Consider the following 11,098-nt stretch of genomic DNA (forward strand, 5'->3'; position numbering starts at 1 on the left):
GTATACGGCCGGGCATACGATCTAACCAGGCCCGTACGGGCCTCCCAGGACTCCTCGACGGCTATACGCGGGGCAACAAAGACAATCACGCCCCGCGTTATGAACCGTTAGCCGTCGATGTGTTTTTCTATCCCGCGTTCAGCCAGGGAGATCACCGGAGCAGAAACGATGGAAAAGACCGCTAGCTAGTTTCCACGTTGGAGCAGGACCGGCAGCTAGCCACACGGAGCGAGGGAGAGCGACGTGCGTAGGGGGGCGGGAGGCCAGCCGGTCGCCGTCTTATCGGCGCGGATCAGGGCGGATGGATCACGTCTGTCCCCGGCCGAGGCGCGCCCCGTCACGTGGAGGTCGCCGTCTTATCGTTGTCGGCATGGATGAGGTGATCCGTTCCTCTGCATGCCCTGGCTGAGCCGATCAGCAGCTGCCCGCGTGGAGAATTAGTGGAATCAAAGGAGCTACTTCTCTAGACGAAAACGGGATAAAAACGGCACGGCACCATCCGTAGAGGAGCCACAGACGACGAACCACAGCTGAGCTGGGGCTGGGATGCTTGCTTCTGTGTCCATCCATCTGTGCACACAGGGGTACCAGCACGCAACAGCACGTAGTACGGTGTCGTCGCCGACTACGGCGACACGCACAGAGACTAGTCAACGTACACACTCCCCCGTGCATGAACGTACATGTTGTAGGCCTCGCGACGAAAGGCCACGCTGTAACGGAGGGAGGACGGATCGATGGACGGGCAGTATCTGTCATAAACAGCAAGTAACAAAGTGCGATTACCCTACTCTCATGCTGTGGTTTACGTGTTCGCCAAATGCATGACACTGTGCTGTGTTCCCAGTCAAATGTCGAGCAAGCACGTCGTTGTTACGGACATTTCTATATGCTGATATGCATGCATTGTTTTCTAAAGATAAAAGTACTCCTTCCGTTTCTTTTTAGTCTGTATATAAGGTTTGATCAAAGTCAAACTTTGTAGAGTTTGACTAACTTTATATTAAAAAATATAAATATTCACAATATGAAATCAATATTATCAGATGCACCATGAAACGTATTTTCATACTATGTAGTTTTAGTATTGTAGATGTTCATATTTTTTTATATAAATTTAGTCAAACTTTGTGTAGTTTGACTTTGACCAAATCTTATATGCAGAGTAAAAAGAAACGGAGGGAGTATTATTTTACCAGGAAACTTTGGGAGTATCATATTTTCAATGGAAGAATGTCATTTTCCACCAAGTGACCAAACACAGCATGTTTAGCCATTTCTATATGCTAATATATAGAAGTCAGATCCTCATCAGTGTAAGTTGTTCTCCACTGTCATCGAAGGCAATTTGCGAGCGAGTGACGTAGAGGCCGCATTTGTTTACTCTGTCCCGATCTTATCTGGATATTGCTACATTTTAGGTCAGAAGAGGCTGATCTTCTAGTTGCTAATCACTTTGGCGATTGAGTTCATTGAACGGACACAGCTCTTCCGAGTATAAAATTAACATGGCTAAGCGTGTTCCAAATCACGTTCCACGTACGTAGTGAACACAGAGAAACTGGCTAGGTACATCCAATTACCTTATCTTAATGCATGGATGACAGCATTCATCAACAATATCAGCGCCGGTAACTTTTGTTCTAACCAAAAAGGCACGCTACAACCCAAAAAACAAAAAAGCTGAGGATGACACTACTAGTAGCATCTTTTTCTTTTTTACGGGAAAAACTTCCAATCCATTCATACCTAGCAAGCAAGCAAACTCTTTACCCTTTTTCCATTCTACACTTTCCGAGCAAGGTGCATCCATTGCATACAACACAGCTGCACGTGCTGACTTCGCCGGGCGTCTCCGCACGCTGCGGCGACGATAACAAATCGTCCTGCGGATGGATGGATTGATCTCCGGCTGCCTCGTATCCCATACTCTGCGCTTTGCTCTTTTGCTTTTGCGGGGATGGCATCTCGTCTGAAGCCCACTGATGATCCCCCACACACGATTGAGCAGGCATCTATCCATCGGCGATCTGACCTCAGGATCACTTTTTACAGAATAGTTTGTTTCCACCGATGGAGAATTGGGAATCTGCGGCTGCTTTTGAGGTTTCGTTCATAAACCGCACAGCGAAAGGGAGGCGCAACCGTGCAACCACTAGAGCGTGCGGCTGCCAGCAGCACAATGACTCACAGGCATGTTCTACATGGACGTGAAGTTTCAGATCCGGTGACAAATTCAAACTCGTTTGTGAATAATTTGCAACGGTACAACTACATAATATAACATAGTGACTTTGGAATGTGCAATGAAATACTGAGTATGAGTAGGAAGATAAAAATGCAAAACCTTTCTGCCGAATGCCGACCAATTTGCTTAAACCATAGGCAACGGGAAGGTGCATGCATGTGTGCGTCTTTGTCACACACACAAAGAAAAGGGCAAATCATGTGATGAACAAGCCCTCAACGTGGCACATGCAAGCGAGAGGAAGAAAGGAAAGAGCAAGCTTCCGCTCTACCCAATCGATCTGGCCTCCTCCTCTTCCACCAGTGAGAGGCCTCCGGCTAAGTACTTAACCCAAAAGGAAGGCATCACTATTAGCGCACGCGGTGCTCGACAAGAGTAGGCAGGGTTGTGGGCTGTCTGGGTGCCTTTCCCTCCAGTGGCATGGCATGCACCCAAAGAAGAGAAAGAATCGTTGGGATTTCGCTTTGACAAAACGTACACCTAGGATCGGAAGAATGTCCACCTATGTTTAGATGCCGATCTTGTTCTGCAGCACAACCGTGTCTACCCGCCCTTCTTGTCATGTTTGCAACCACTCTTTTGCAGAAGAGCTGTCTTTCTATCCGTCCAATATCTATTAGTTCGGGGTAATAGGTTATTGGCAAAAGAAACCGTGGGAGTCTGCTCTCATGAAGGGCTGCTTGCATGCTTGGATCTTGCAGAAGCTTCTTTGATCATTGATGCCTGCCTGCACAAGAAGCAAGAAATTTAATTTGAGCATTTTGCAGCTAGCTATCAGATGGAAACATCGGCACCGACGATTCAATCCAGAACCGCGTGCTAGGCTGCTAGTCCTTGGTTCCAGCAAAGACGGAAAATAAAGAGTGCTGTAGGCCTGTACGTGGCCCTTGGTTCGCCCCTGGAAGTTGATTCGATCTCCTCCTGCCATGCACCATGCCCGCACTGATCTACCCCCGCACCCACCCTGCACTGTGCCGCGACGCCGAGACCTGACGCTGCACCGCCATCCGATCGATCCACATCCATCCATCCATCAACTCGGGAGGGAGGGGCACCCACCATGTTTCCACTAGCTAGCTCTCCCGGACAAGCCAATGGTGTGGCACTGTTGTCCGTCCACGAAAGCTAGCTAGCTAGCCACTCCTATCCACAACGTGCGTGCGTGTTTCTGGCGTATGATATCATCCAAAGTGTGCACGCACTATATAGCAGGTGACAAAGTTAGGTACGCACGTAGACATAGTACGTGGCTGCTCCGGCTAGTCAAGTCAGCTACATAGATAGTGCATGCCACATGCAAAGCCAACCGATAGTCTATGTCCATATCCATCTCCGGTTCTTGGTCGGCGCCGGGACCCGGAGATTTCGACTTTTTTTTTAGCGTAACCCGGAGGTTTCGACTTTAGTGTTTCCTCCCTCCATGCTGTCTGTCGTCCCATGGGTGGATAGGCAGGGTAGGTGGACGGATGGATGGATCACATGGACGTCCCTGTCTGTGCAGAGTCCGGCGATACAGCGTTTCTTCTTTTTTTTAGAAAAAAACCCCACCCATATATTAAATAAATTAAAATGTTTATACAATCATTTGTTATAGCATTTGTCACACATGCCGGAACACTATTAACAACAACACCATCAGACCTATTAACAAAACTAAACTTCACCGGCTCGTGTGCCACTATATTAGCTTTCCTACTAATCTTGCAGATCTTTGAATTCGCCAACATCTTAGAGATACCCAAAGCTTCCTTCTTTAGGTCAACAATGGGTGACCAGTCGATACTGTCTTTTCCAAAAACAGAAGCCACAAAATAACTATCGGTTTTTAAAATGATGGATTTGTGAAGAGTGATACAAATATACAGGCCGAAGAGTGTCGCTCTAATTTTCGCTTTGTCAACGCTATAGCAAGTCCCAATATAATCCCAAAAGGAAATGAAAACTTCTCCGGAGTAGTTTCTGACAACCATAAAGAACTCCGCGGAGGGAGGTTGCCAAGCAGCAGAATTCTTCTCCATATGATTTGAAGCCAAAATTCCGTCCCCCACTTCCTTGCCTTTGTTACTCATCTCTGCCTGCACTTTTGCATGACAAGACGAAAAGGAAGCCGACTAATTTTTTACAAAATTCACAAAGGCTGAGATGGATTGTTTTCCCTTATCAAAGATCAGATCATTCCTCAAGTGCCAAGCTCTCCCAAACATGAATATAGTTTGCTCACACGCCGACGAACTTAATTGATCCAATAAAATAAGAAGCCAATCCGGCCCGTATTTTTGAAAATCTCTTCGGCCCGCAAATTCCACACCTCCCTCAAAGCTATACGAAGTGCAAGAAAAGTGCGTTCATCTTCAACGCCACAGATTGTACACGTACCTTGGACAGCTTGATGGTGCTTTACTCTGTTAACTTGAACCGCCAAACTGTTAGAAGCAACCCGTCAAGCAAAGATTATAACCCTTGAGGGACATTAGCCTTCCAAATAATATTCCAAATCCTCCTTTCCCCATTCACTGCTACACTGGAATTCCCCAAATTAACCTTCAAATCCATGAGATACAATGTTTCTCCATTGTAGTAGGAACCAATCGACATGGTGTATTCCAATTTTTTTAATAAAGAAGGATTACCCCCGGCCTCTGCATCTGGACAAATGATGTATTCCACATAGATGAATGCACATGTGTCACGGGATGTACAAGAAAAGACCCTACTTAGCAAGGTGGACGCATAAACTTGCTCCTGTTCCTTAGTTGACTGGAAAAGACCTTTTTAGATTAGTCAACTTTTGAAGGCGGTGTTCCGAGCCAAATACAAATGCAGGGACGCCCGCGGAGAGCGGTAGCAAGGCCGATCAAGGAGTGGCCGCCGGGAGTGGCTCCGGCAGAGCGGGGCGGCTAGGTGGCGAGCCAGTGGTTAGGCCGGCGCAGGATGGAGAAGCGATGAGGGAAGATGAAACAGAACCGTTGGATGTGAATCAGACGGCTCCGAAAATCTGACTTATAGGTGGTCCGAACTAGTGTACTAAAATTTCAATTGAATTTAGGCAACCGGTTGATGCGATTTCTACCTTTTAATTCGTTTCCGCAGGCTCGTGTGCCAAGCATATACTGTTGCTAGCTCGTGCATGCTACCACCAACGATGATGCGTGGTAAAAACAGCACCGTCTCCGTGACTCCGTGGCGTGGAAATTCCCACAGACCACAGCTGGGACGGGGCTGCGCCTCGACGGAGGGAGGGCTGACGGACGGACGGGCAGTATCGTCGCCTCATTAACCTTGCCCGTCATGTGCAGTTATCTGTCACCGCATGGAACATGTGGTTAGCAAAATCAAACTTCATATGTGCGGTTATCTGTCATCGATCGTACGTACGTACATGCCGCTCCCTTTCGCTTTCAATTTCATGTTTAAGTCCCCTAAAAAAAATCATGTTTAAGTACCATCCCGGCCCAAAGGAACCGAAGGATGAACTGACGGTTCATGCATGTTTCTGTGTTAATTTGCCTCTGAAAGCATATATAGTATTACTAATATTTCCCCATAATCATACTCATACTAACAAAAATGTACTTGCACTGGTTGATTAATTGGGCTATTCTCGCAATTCAACATATCAATGACATGGCGTCGATGGTTGTACTGCACGTTGAACATGGCCACCCAATATGCATGCATGTTGTCTATGTTATCGGTTATTTAACTACTTCTTCCGTCCCAAAACAAAACTGCTACACAGACGATGCCTATGGCCGAACTTTGCACGACATGATAATCCAGTGGCCGGTGCACTTTTAATGATACGCATGTCCGGCTGGATTTGATTGTCGTGCGTTTTTAGTTTAAATTTAAACAATTTTTTTCCGAAACGGAGGCAAAAGCTTTGCCTCATCCATTAATTAAGAAGGAGTTTAGAGTTGCTTTTAGAAGAAAAGCGAAAGAAAATATTACAATGCCACTACTCTCCCAGCATGATTTGACCCAAGTGCTTAGCACCAGCAATTACCCAAAGATTGACGTCGCTCTGAATGTTTGACAACAATACAGACGGAAGCGTGGACTTGTGACGAAACACCCGTGCATTTCTCTCGCACCAAATGGTCCAGCAGGTCAGCATAGCAAGAGAAGTCATCGCCTTCCGGTTGGGCATGCTGGAGGACGACATGTTGAGCCACCAGTCCTTGATGGAGCGCATCGTGATCCAGGAGGAGATGTCGAGGTAGTCGAGTTTGAGCCAGCCTTTGATCATGCCCCATAGTCTAATGGAGTACCGACACTTGAAGAAGATGTGGCTCACCGATTCCAACGTCTGCTTGCAGAGTGGACATAGGCCGCAGTTCGGCCACCCTCTCCTCTCCAATCTATCCGCCGTCCAGACTCGGTTTTGGATTGCCAGCCAAGCAAAGAATTTCATCTTAGGGGGAGCCCATGCTTTCCAAACGGCGAAGCCCATGGGCGAGCTGACCAACCCAAGGAGTTGCGCACTGTACGCGGATGTGGCGGAGTAGATTCCGCTGGCAGTATGCTTCCAGGTGATGGTGTCCTCGGCGTCCACCGCGAGGGGGATGGCCCTCAGCCGAGCCCAAAGCGTGACAAGCTGTCGGATATGCTTCATTGTCCAGTTGTTGGGGAGCTTGATTTTGGACAGCCACGCGCCCGCATGCATGGCCTCCTGTACCTTTCATTTTTTCCTCGTGGAAGCCTCGAAGATGAGAGGTGCTATGACGGAAGGTTTCTCGCCATTAACCCATGGGGAGTCCCAAAATGGCGCGCATGCCCCGTTGCCAATGGTGATGCGCGTCGAGGCATAGAATAGATCACGATCAAGCTCATCACAAGGGTTGTCCATTCCAATCCACGTCTTGGAAGGTTCAGTCCACTCGAACCACAGCCATCTAAGCCGAAGGGCTCTTGCAAACTTAGCCAAGTCCAGGACGCCAAGCCCTATTTTAGGACCAAGGGAGTAACAAACGAGTCGAGCCTGCACTGCACCCGCACGTTGTTTCGTTTGGCTACATAGACGTACGCGCAGGGCGGCACATGTGGTTTCTAAAAGTTTTAGTACTATTTTTTCAGAAAACCCTTATTGTAGAGTATCATATTCTGAAGTGAAAAATGTCATTTCCCACTAAGCGACCAACGACAGCTTTTTCAGTGATCTCTATATGCTGGTAGAAGTCAGATCCTCGTCAGTGTAAAGCTGTGATCCACTGTCATCCCCCAGTTGCCGATGGAGTGACGTAGAATACACATTTGTTTTATCTGTTCCGATCTTGTCCGGATATCAATCTAAATTTTACGCAGCTGAGGCTAATCTAGTTCCTTAGCAGCGATTGAGTATCTTTATATCTTCATGCATGGATGACATCAATTGTTCTAATTAAAAGGCAAGCTACAACTCCAAATAAATAAATAAATGAAAGCTAGGTAAAATTTTGCCCTCGAATCAAAATGAAGTATGAACGGTCCAAAATAGCTTGGAAGCGTCCCAAAAAGCATCATTCAGATCACGCTGAGGATAACACTTCCAGAAAACCAAGGAAGGAAGGAAGCCAGCGGAGCTAGCTACTAGCAGCATCTACAGCAAGCAAGCAAGCAAGCAAACGCTTTACCCTTTTCCCTTTCTCCTTTCCGAGCGAGGAAGGTGCATGCATACACAGCTCTTCACATGGACATGCTTGACTTCGCCGCCCGTCTCCGTACAATCCGCACGCGGCGACGGCCACAAACAAAGTCCTCCGGCCGATCAGTCGACGGACGGCCGGCCGCCTCGTATCCCATCCTCCGCACGCGCTTTGCGCTTTTGCTCACAGGAAACGCGTCGCCTGAAACCCACTGATGATCCCAGCAAGCATCCGTCCATCGGCAAATTGATCTGACCTCGGAATCACTTCTCGCCGGAGGCACTTGCAGAATATTTCCGACTGATGGAATGGCATTGGCATGGCATGGAGAATTGGGAATCTGCGGCTGCTTTTGAGCTTTTGTTCATAAACGGATGGATAAACCGCACGACGAAACGGAGGCGCAACCGCTAGATCAGTACTGCGGCGTGGAACCGCCAGCAGCAGAGTGACTCGTCGCGACGTCTGTTCTTCTCCTTGCAGGTCACCAGCCTAGCTAGCTTCCATGGCGACCTGGCATGAGATGAGATAGCGAAAAGATAAAATGCCACGGCGAACCTAACCTTTTGAGCTCCATCCAGCCCCTTTCTGCCCAATGCCGACCAGTTGCTTAAACCACAGGCAACGGGACGATGCATGCGTGCGTCTTTGTCACCCACACGTCGACGTGGCACATTGATGCGAGAGAGGAAGAAAGAAAAGAGGAAGCTTGTGCTCTACCTAATCGATCTGGCCCTTCTAGACGCCAGCCAGCTTTGCAATTGAATTCTATACAGCACCAGGATCCTCCTCCTCCACTGAGACGCCTCCAGCTACGTACTTGAACCAAAAGGAAGGCATAACTATTAGCGCACGCGCTGCTCGCACATTAGATTAGGACAGACAAACAGAGACCTCTTGGTCACCAAGCAAGAGTACGCAGGGCGCTGTGGTTTGGTGCTTGGGTGCCTTTCCCTCCAATAGCATGCACCCAAAGAGGAGAAAGAATCGTTGGGACTTGGCTTTGACAAAACGCACCTGGGATCGGAACTTGGGAAGGGCGCGCGTCCACGCGTGATCTTGTGCAATATGTTCCGATGCCGATCTTGTTCCGCGGCATGCCTGTCCATCCTGTCCTCCTTGTCATGCTGCGATTTGCGGAACCACTCCTCAGTTCAGGGCCTTTGGGTTAACAAGTATTCGCAAATTGCGGGTGGACCTTGCAGAAGCTTCTTTGATCTTTGATGCCTGCATCAAAAACAAGAAAGTTAATTTCAGCATCCTGTAGGCAGTTCAGATGGAACTCTTGATGGCGGGTGAACTTTCTTGTGTCAGGTGTTACAAGTTCATCTCATGTCAGTACTCAGCAGCTGCTTGTAAAACCTGTTTGCCATGCAATTTGAAGTTATGGTCAACCCTGTGGATCGGATGCAGCAAGGAAGAGGAAAGTGACAGTAGTAAACAGGGACACGGCGACAAATAATAGCTTCTGAGTGCTGTTACGTTATGTACATCAGTTTGTCCATTCATACTAGTAAGATGCCCGTGCGTTGCACGGCTAACCAAAATGCATTGATCTAGAGTAATTTATTTCACAACTTATGTGGTGGTCATCTCATGTGTAACAAATATCAATATGTTTCTTTGGATATATTCATTTTGCTTTTAAGCTCACAAGCATCCGGGTGAAGAGTAAATACAGACAGAATAGCAAACATAACAAACCTATTCTTGCAAACAAACACGTTCCAGTGTTCAAGCTGCATGCAAAACTTCATGAAGAAAAAACACTTGTGGTGCTTTGCCAAAAAAAAAGCTTTTAAAATAGTTTTTTAACGATTTGTTTATTTTTCTAGTCCAACATTAATGTTATTTTTTCATGAAATGTTGCACAAATAGTTCTACATGTTTGTTTCCAAAAGATTTCTTTAAATTTTATTGATATTATTTGAGCTCAAGAGCCAAGTTCATGTCCCATCTTCCTTCTGGCATTTCTTATGCAACAATCAAGTAAAAAAATAGGACGAACCTATAATTAGATCCTTGCCGTGCCGAGCTGAGTCGGGCCGAGCAACTACATGTTGGGGAACGTTGCAGAAAACAAAAATTTTCCTACGGTTTCACCAAGATCCATCTATGAGTTCATCTAGCAACGAGTGATTGGATGCATCTACGTACCTTGCAGATCGCGAGCGGGAGCGTTCAAAAAACGGGGATGAGGTAGTCGAACACGACATGATCCAAATCACCGGAGATCCTAGCACCGAACGGACGGCAACTCCGCGTTCAACACACGTACGGTCAGCGTAATGTCTCCTTCTTCTTGATCCAGCAAGAGGAAAGGAGAGGTTGGGGAAGATGGCTCCAGCAGCAGCACGACGGCGTGGTGGAGATGGAGCTGCAGTACTCCGTCAGGGCTTCGCCAAGCGCTATGGAGGAGGAGGAGGTGTTGGAGAGGGAGAAGGAGGCAACCAAAGGCGTGGATGAAAAGCCCTCCTTCCCCCACTATATATAGGAGGGCCAAGGGGGGGGGGCGGCGGCCAAGGGAGGTTTCCCTCCCCCCCAAGGCACCTAGGGGTGCCTTCCACTTGTGGGACTCTTCCCCTTTGGAAACCCTAGGCGCATGGGCCCCTTGGGGCTGGTGCCCTTGGCCCATGTAGGCCAAGGCGCACTCCCTACAGCCCATGTGGCCCCCCGGGGCAGGTGGACCCACCCGGTGGACCCCCGGGACCCTTCCGGTGGTCCCGGTACAATACCGATAACCCCGAAACTTGTCCCGATGACCGAAATAGCACTTCCTATATATAATTCTTTACCTCCGGATCATTCCAGAACTCCTCGTGACATCCGGGATCTCATCCGGGACTCCGAACAACATTCGGGTTACTGCATATACATATCCCTACAACCCTAGCGTCACCGAACCTTAAGTGTGTAGACCCTACGGGTTCGGGAGACATGCAGACATGACCGAGACGACTCTCCGGTCAATAACCAACAGCGGGATCTGGATACCCATGTTGGCTCCCACATGCTCCTCGATGATCTCATCGGATGAACCACGATGTCGAGGATTCAAGCAACCCCGTATACAATTCCCTTTGTCAATCGGTATGTTACTTGCCCGAGATTCGATCGTCGGTATCCCAATACCTCGTTCAATCTCGTTACCGGCAAGTCACATTACTCGTACCGTAATGCATGATCCCGTGACCAGACACTTGGTCACTTTGAGCTCATTATGATG

General features: G+C 48.1%; 1 pseudogene; it reads right to left on the reverse strand.

Annotated features, from left to right (window-relative positions):
* Positions 1–1,186: 1,186 nt before the first annotated feature.
* Positions 1,187–9,440, reverse strand: LOC125518426 (annotated as a pseudogene).
* Positions 9,441–11,098: the final 1,658 nt, after the last annotated feature.

This window comes from Triticum urartu, chromosome 7 (assembly GCF_003073215.2).
Source record: "Triticum urartu cultivar G1812 chromosome 7, Tu2.1, whole genome shotgun sequence".
Classification (NCBI taxonomy): Eukaryota; Viridiplantae; Streptophyta; class Magnoliopsida; order Poales; family Poaceae; genus Triticum; species Triticum urartu.